The sequence below is a fragment of the Pinus tabuliformis genome, chromosome 2_2 (genome assembly GCF_031772625.1).
Source record: "Pinus tabuliformis cultivar Carrire ecotype Pingquan chromosome 2_2, CPIR1, whole genome shotgun sequence".
NCBI classification, from domain to species: Eukaryota; Viridiplantae; Streptophyta; class Pinopsida; order Pinales; family Pinaceae; genus Pinus; species Pinus tabuliformis.
In genome coordinates, this window is record NC_142300.1 from 816,177,983 (window position 1) to 816,187,124 (window position 9,142).

Here is a 9,142-nt window from a genome sequence, read left to right on the forward strand (position 1 = left end):
AAATTCTTTAATCTTCAACCCCAACTGAAATGAAAGCAACAAATTCCTAGAATTCTAGAAAATAATTCTTCTCCAACTCCCACTCGAAGGACGCCCCAACGCCCTGGTTTCCCTCAACTGAATGGATTCCAAAACACACTAGCGAGCCACAACTCTCCCTAGCATCACCTTACCACCCTGTAATGAGTGAAACAAGACAAGATTATGGATTCCCAAACCAGGTAAAACAATCCACGATACAATAAGATGTACAATTATTTTCATGTACTTGACCAAAGACCCAATCACTCTATGACCTACAACCCAACCATGACATCATCCCAAAACTGCCTCTTCGAGTCTAGGCAGAATGACTCTTTCACGAATGACTCTTTTACAATCTTTACAATGATGACTATTTTACAACTTTAAAATGATGACTCTTTTACAATGATGACTCTTTTATAAATGTCTCTTTTACAACTTTACAATGATGACTCTCGGCCTTCAAAATACTTCACGATATCTGGATGGCTGTCATGTCTTCAAGGATGTCCCACTGCAATGCTTCCTTTGATTTGATACTTCCTCTCTTGAATTCTTGCTTGATGTTGTACTTGAATCTTCTTCTACTTGCATGCAAAAGTTTCCCAATGAAACCAATCCCAAAACAAAACAAAATACCCTTCAAATTACCTCTGCCCGCAAAACACATGTAAGTGCATAATAATGTATAAATACAAATTAAAATTACAATTTGTACCTAAAGTGTGTTTATCACTATTGTTGTTGACTTGTTGCAATAGTAGACATTGATCTAGGTGGCTCTAGACACAGGCAGAAGTCCAAGAGGACTCAAAAAGGGTAAAAATTCAAAGTGGTCATATTTCTCCCAAACCAGCACCAGATCGAAGTGCTCATCGCCCTGATTCCAACAGTGTGAACGACACTCAAATCCGAGCTCGTATGAGGGAGAAAGAGCCAGTCAAAGTTTTGGTCAAAGTTGGGTTGTGGGCCAGGTTTAAGTGTCCTACAAATTGACCGAGTCCTGAACATGGAATATATATCCTAAGAGTGGGTGAATTTGTTGGATACTTAATTTGTCGAATATCCCTTATATTATGAAAAATAAAAAATGACTATTATTAATTGAAAAGTAAAAAATTATATAAAGTATGGGTGGCGGGCCACCACCCCCACCACCCACTAGTCGATTTGGACATATATTATAAAACAAATTAATATTAAAAATAGGGCTGAAGGCCATGACCCTGCCGGACCTTCCGCCCTCCAACCACTGTTAAAAATATTGTAACGGGCAGTGGGCGGGCCACCTCCGGTGGACTCGGCTCATGCCCTGCCATACCGTAATGTGTGTAAACCGTGGGCAGAGGGGTTTGAACCCACCTAGCTGAAACGACTGGTCCACTGCTTGGGCGCCCACATCAATGTAACAAACCGTTACCATAAAATGAAAACAAGCCCATAACCGCACCATATAATATCACCCACAATTATAGCAATGCTCTGAATCGCCACACCATGCCTTAACCGTTGGGGCTTGTAAAACTATAACGCGCCATTAAAAGAATTAATCACACAACAAGTTGGGAGGGGCGGGGTTTAATATCACAACCTCAGCCCTCCTAAATTCCTCCGCCACCAACATGCCACAATGGTATCATTGTTAACTCCACCATGGAAATGTATAAAATGATATTTCTATGTCGTGCACCGGGGGAAGAAGAATGGTGGTGGAATGGAGAGTGCTAGCATCATACAACCATGAGAGATGACACATATGCTGAGGAAGAACATGAAACGAAGCCCGAGACATATTTTTAATTAATTTACAGGTGGAACCATGAGCGTGGAAAAGAGGCAGGCAGAGCCATGATTGAGCCCAATTTTCAGGAGGACACAATTTTTCCAGTGTCCAAATTGGAAAAAAATTATGTCGATCCTACACCTCTCAACGATACGAACCTGATGGCGCAGAAATTTTTTTGATCTAAGCAACAGATCTTCATATGACCTAGAGGAGGGAATCTTTGAGGAATCTAAGGGGAATCTAAAAGATTCTTGTAGCCCCAAATTTTCACTTTGTCAGAATTCAGAAATTTGACAGTCAATTTTACACTATTCAATGCCACGAATCTGATGGTGCAATTAGATTTTCCATTTGATCATTCCATTTTTCGGCCACTTTTCAAAGTGGAGTGCAGGTGTTAGCATTCAATGTGCGAGCAGTCATTTCCATGAGATTCGACGCCATGAGATTGATGGTGTAGCCAGATCCAACAGTTTATCATCCTCTTCTTCAAATAACTCCTTGATGTGAGGTATATGCAGTGTGATCATGTACTTCTTTATCTCTTTGCTTGAGATGCATTGTGTTGTATAGATCCCTGTTTGATGTTTGATGTGGGATCTTGTTTTGTTCTTGATGTGAGATGTACTTATTGTCATGTTTTGATTGAGATCCCTTTGTCGCCATGTTGATGGGATACTCATGTGTCACCATGTATGTTTGAATTGAGATCCCTTTGATGCCATGTTGGTGGGATGCTCATTATTATCATACGTGAAATTATGTCATGCTAATAGGAGTCCTTTTGTGAATGAGAGCTCCTACAGCGGAACATCTCGTGGAGCCACTCCTACATGCGGGTATATTACTTGCATGATAGAGAAAACAAATTCATGTACATCATCACTCTTTCCAACACTTAATGCAACGGCCTACACCATCTTGACATCGTGGCCTAGAGATGTAGTCCCTCCTAGATGAACTCTGTTATCAACGTCTTATGTTTTATGTTGCTGATTATTGTCATGTTCCTTCTTCTTTATAGCATGTATATATGTTCCTTTTTTCTCTTTTAAATGCAATTCTAACAACATCATGGAAGTAAAAGATCTTGGTTAAATCCAGGAGTTGAGTCAACTCAGATAAAGTTTGGTATCAGAGCGGTCTTCGCATGGATGTGAATTATGAGCGTGAACAATGGAACGTGAAACGATGGAGGATGACAAAGCGATGTACGAGACCATGCTCAGAATTTCCCAAAAGGTGGAAATAATGTATGAAGCTCTACAAAAAGAGACAGAGTAAAATGAGCGATTGCAGCTTCAGCTGTGAACCACGGAAGAGGCCTTAGAAGAACTAAAGTATAGTAGCCAAAGTCTTCAAGCAGAGAACATTGAATTGAAGATGCTTCTACAAGAAGAGAAAGATGAGAAATATAGTTTGTTATGACCGCTGCAAGCTAAGGACGAGGCCTTGGAAAAGCTACAGCGTGACCCATGTGAGGTAAAAAGAAATTCTCCAAATTCATGTATGTTTCTTGATGATGATTTTGCTGTTTTTGAAAATCATACCACAAGAATTGACTCCAAAATGTTGAAGAGAATGGGGTATGAAGGAAATGTCTTGGGAATTAATGGCCAAGGAATTGTCAATCCCATCAAAGTATAAGAATTACCCTGTCGAACAGAACTTGGTTATGGTGGGAAGGAAGTTGGGGAATGCGCCAAGAAAGCCAACGAACCACCACCAAAAAATGATGAGAAGCCCTCATCAGTTCTTTTCAACTCAACAGTGAAGGTAAAAGATGTTGATTTCCCTTAAGTTTCGTCTTCACACAGTATGATTTCTATTGGAAATGTGGAGATACCAATTATAGGGACAAACATGAGGCTCCTTACCAGGATGATGTACAAGGAGGAAAAACTTGGTGTTAATAGCCAAGGCATAACTCAACCATTGGAGTTTGTGCAAATACCTCGATTTGCAGGCTTGGGATACACTGAAGGAGAATGCTCGAAGGTGTCAGATTCTTCCGAGACATCATCGAAATCATCGAGGAAAGAGAATGATGGGAACACGTCACCATCATCCCATGACAATGTCCATTGTAGGGAAAGGGCTGAGGCAAGCTCTCATCGCCATAATGACACTAGAGGCAACAAGGAAAGGTATAACCAGTATCGATATTTGAATTTTCATGTCAATTATAATCATGTTGTTAATGATGGACATAAATCAAGGCATCGAAAAACATGTACCTTTTGTGGATTACATAACCATACAATTGTTGAGTGCTGGAAAATAATAGCATCACACAAAAGGAGGAGGCATGAAAGGTCCTCTCAACAATAGGTAAAGAAACATGTTAAGTAGATCTAGAGGAAGAAGATGTATTGCAGTCATTGCAACAAAGGTGGCCATCAAAGAACCACTTGTTGGAGGCTCCATCCAGAGCAACGCCTTAAAGACAAAGTGTCAGTGCATGAACTAGATGAAATGGCTATTCGACCAATGAATGTGCCACAAGGAAACGACCCATTCACATTGATAAGTGAGAAATGGTTCTTCTAGGCATGATGAAATGTCATGGTATTATTGTTTTCCAATCATTTGTTGCATTTCAAAATGTAAAAGTGATGTTGTGGTTTCCATCACTTGTTAAGCAACAATGATGTCTCATCTTATTTTGAGTTTCATTTTAAACTCTGAAAGTGATGTTGTGTTTCCATCACTTGTAAAAACAAAAATAGTGTTTGGCCTTATTTTTGTAAATCATGTGTTGCAGTGATGATGTGTTTTCCATCGCTTGTTGAAGCAACAATGATATTTTGGCCTTGTTTTCATAGCTGGGGTATTGTTTCCATTTTGATGTAAACTTGACCACCGAGTATGTGTTATAAACTCGTGGCAAGTATGGGATGCTTGGGTCATTAGTTTTTCATGTGAATTAAGCACGTAATATGCAAAACAATGTACTACAGGTTTGCAGAGGTTGCAGGTGTTGGCTCATTGCTTATAGCTCCAAAGGGCAAAGGTGAAGGAGAAGGAAGGTTGACATAATAGATACTTGTAAGTGTAGACAGGGTACAAAGAAGTGGAAGATTATTTTTCATGCTTTTGGAGGACCAAAAGATCCTCAGTGGGGAGGATTGATCCAGGTGGCTCCAAACACAGACAGAAGTCCAAGAGGACTCAGAAAGGGTCAAAATTCAAAGTGGTCAGATTGCTCCAAAACTAGCACCAGATCGAAGTGCTCATTGCCCTAGTTACAACAGTGCAAATGAAACTCAAATCGAAGCTCGTATGAGGGAGAGAGAGTCAGTCAAATTTTTGGTCAAAGTTGGGCTGTGGGCTAGGTTTAAGTGTCCTACAAATTGATCGAGTACCGAACATGGAATTTATCTCCTGAGAGTGAGTGAATTTGTTGGACACTTAATTTTTTTAATATCCCTTATATTAGGCAAAATAAAAACTAAATATTATTAATTGAAAAATAAAAAATTTATATAAAATATGGGTGGTGGGCCACCACCCCTACCACCCACCAGTTGATTTGGACATATATTATAAAACAAATAATATTTAAAATAGGGCCGGTGACCATGATCCCGCCGGACCCTTCGACCTCCAATCACCCTTAAAAATATTGTAACGGGCAGTGGGCAGGCCACCTCCAGTGGACCCAACCCACGTCCCGCCATACCATAATGTGTGTAAACTGTGGGCAGTGGGGTTTGAACCCGCTCGACTGGAACAACCGGCCCACCACTTGAGCGCCTGCATCAACGTAACAAACCGTTACCATAAAATGACAACAAACTCATAATCGTGCCATATAATATCACCCACAGTTATAACAATGCTTCGAACTGCCAAACCATGCCTTAATCATCGGGGCTTGTAAAACTATAATGCGCCATTAAAATAATTAATGACACAACAAGTTGGAAGGGGCGAGGTTTGATGCTGCAACCTCCACCCTCCTAAATGCCTCCGCCACAAACGTACCACAACGGTATCATTGTTAACTCTACCATGGAAATGTATAAAATGATATTTCTACATCATGCGCAGGGGGAAGGAGAATGGTGGCGGAATGGAGAGCGCCTACACTACAGAACCATGAGCGATGACACAAATGCCAAAGCAGAACATGGCATAGAGTTTGAGACATGTTTTTAATTAATTTGCGGGTGGAACCATGAGCGTGGAAAAGAGGTAGGCAGAACCATGATTGAACCCAATTTTCAGGAGGGAAAAATCTTTCCAGTGTCCAAATTGGACAAACTTTATGTAGATCCTAAAACTCTCAGTGACATGAACCTGATGGCGCAGACATAATTTTGATCTAAGCAGCAGATCTTCATATGACCCGGAGGAGGGAATATTTGAGGAATCTAGGGGGAATCTAAAAGATTTCTATAGCCCCATATTTTCACTTTGTCAGAATTCAGAAATTTGACAATCGATTTTACACTATTCAACACCATAAATCTGATGGTGCAACCAGATTTTCCATTTGATCATTCTAGTTTTTGGCCACTTTTCAAAGTGGAGTGTAGGTGTCAGCATTCAATGTGCGAGCAATCATTTCCATGAGATTCGATGCCATGAGATTGATGGTGCAGCCAAATCCAACAGTTTATCATCCTCTTCTTTAGATAACTCCTTGATGTGAGGTATATGCAATGTGATCATGTACTTCTTTGTCTCTTTGCTTGAGATGCATTGTGTTGTATAGATCCCTATTTGATGTTTTATGTGGGATCTTGTTCTGTTCTTGATGTGAGATGTACTTATTGTCATGTTTTGATTGAGATCCCTTTTTTACCATGTTGACAGGATACTCATGTGTCACCATATATGTTTGAATTGAGATCCCTTTGATGCCATGTTGGTGGGGTGCTCATTATTATCATACGTGAAATTATGTCATGCTGATAGGAGTCCTTTTGTGAATGAGATTTCCTTTAGCAGAACATCTTGTGGAGCCACTCCAACGTGAGGGAATATTCCTTGCATGATAGAGAAAACACATTCATGTACATCATCACTCTTTCCAACACTTAACACAGTGGCCTACACCATCTTGACACTGGGGCCCAAAGATGTAGTCCCTCCTAGACGAACTCCATTATCAACATCTTGTGTTTTATGTTGTTGATTCTTGTCATGTTCCTTCTTCTTTACAACATGCATATATGTTCCTTTGTGCTCTTTTAAATGTAATTATAACAACATCACGGAAGTAAAAGATCTTGGTTAAATCCGGGAGTTGAGTCAAATCGGATTAGACATAGACTCCCACTCTTGATATAGGCGTGAAATCTATGCAAGACTATATCCAAAACTGACCTAAATATATATACAATAAAAACTTATGACAGACCCTAGACTTGTGATGGACCAAGTTCTAAGTACAACAAAAGAGACCATTTTATCAACTACGACAAGACAAGTAACATGAACTTACAACATCATATAGATTTAGCATACTTGGTGTAGCATCAAGAATATGTAGCATCAAATGTGTAGTATCAAGAATAGGACATCTGAAATGTGGTATCAAAACTAACTGTGACATATAGAGACATAGGGATATAACCGAGACCCTTTATATACTTACATTGTATTGAGAAAACATATGCCATAGATGATACTCAAAATTAAAATGTAAACACTAATCATACATACCTTACTGTAGGAGACCTACCCTTGACTGTTAATATGTGGTTCTTATTGTAGTGATCCTTGAATGCATGTTTTTTCTTGCCTTCTAGGAGCTCGATATTGAATCTGTTGTATCTATGTAATTTTGGATCTCTAGAGTCTTAAATATCATCCTATGGTATCCCTCTGAGTCCTCTTTCCAACCCCACAGGTTTGATCAAGATTGGATTCTTCAAGAAAGAGTTATTCCTAATCTCCCATGATGACCTGATTATAGATTGATTTAGTAGAGAGAACTTGTATGAAGTTCTGCGTGTCATTGTTGTGACTTTCGGATCTGAAAACAATACCCAACAAATTGTAGTATGTCCTCTTTCTTTCAATTTTTACAAAATTTGAATCCAATGCTCAGAGACAAAGTTATGATGATTTTCCCAACATCACCTATTTGACATGGATTTTCAGAGCATGCAAAAACCCTAACTTCGTCAGATCATATCTCCGAAAATATAGTGAACAAAGGTTTGAAATTTGGTCATGATGTTTATCAAGATTTTGGCTCAAATGGATTGTAATTTGAGCTTCTAAATATTCGCAGAATTTTTTTTTATAGAAAAAATTCCACGATGGCCTGTTTGAAGCCACAAAATCCCTACTCAACGAGAATATGAGGGTTACTATTTATATGAATGTCTTGAGTTGAGAGAGTCTTCAAAAAGTGAACATTGGAGGGATTTTACGAGCAAGTTTTTTTAATTAATTATTTACTATTCAATGACCACAACCAATTATGAGTGCCATGCCACAACCCCATAGGGTTTTAGTTCACTAACTGAAATTACTAACTTCAAACATGAATATCTCTCAAACTGTGAAGAATTACGTGGCGTGCCATATATCAACAAAAAAATATTGATGAGTAGAATCCATCTAGAATATACTTGACTAAGAATAGTGTAAGTTGTCAAGAATTGATGTCATTGGGTTGACATCAATGACAACCACCGATCAACATAGAATGAAATATGGGTTTTCAAACTCTTGTAGAAAAAGAAATAAAACAAAAAATGAAGAGTATGAGTAGCTTAGAAATACAATAAAAAATGAAGAGTACTAGTAGCTTGTTTTAGCAAAGAACAAGGTCAGACATTGAAATATTTGAGTTATAAACACTGATGAAGAAGATTCCTAAGAAGAGGTACAATGAAATAGAGAAGAAAGTTAGTCGTAAAGTATATTTGACTACAAAATATTGCGTCAACAAAGCAAGTTGTTGTTGGGAAAAGTATCCAATACGGAATGACCCTATCCCACTCTAAGGGTGATAGTACCTCAGCAACAACTGAATGCAAAGCTATTCAAGATTACTTCTTTATGAGATGTAAGAGAGAGGAGAAAGAGATCCACTAACCGTTGTCTTCCGCTAATGATTGATCCAATCTTCTCTCTTTGCTGCTTGCTCCTAGCTCCTTGCTCTTTCACTGGCCCAACTACACAAAGATCCTGCAAAAGGGCAAGAAAGGGAAACTACAAGCAACATACATTCATAACTGATTCAAGGATTAGAATAAATCAAATACATAAGTATAACAATTCACCATTGAGACACATACATATAGAAGAACCTCAAATGCTTTATTAATGGAAGAAGTAAAGTTCTGAGAGTGTTACAACCATAAGAGG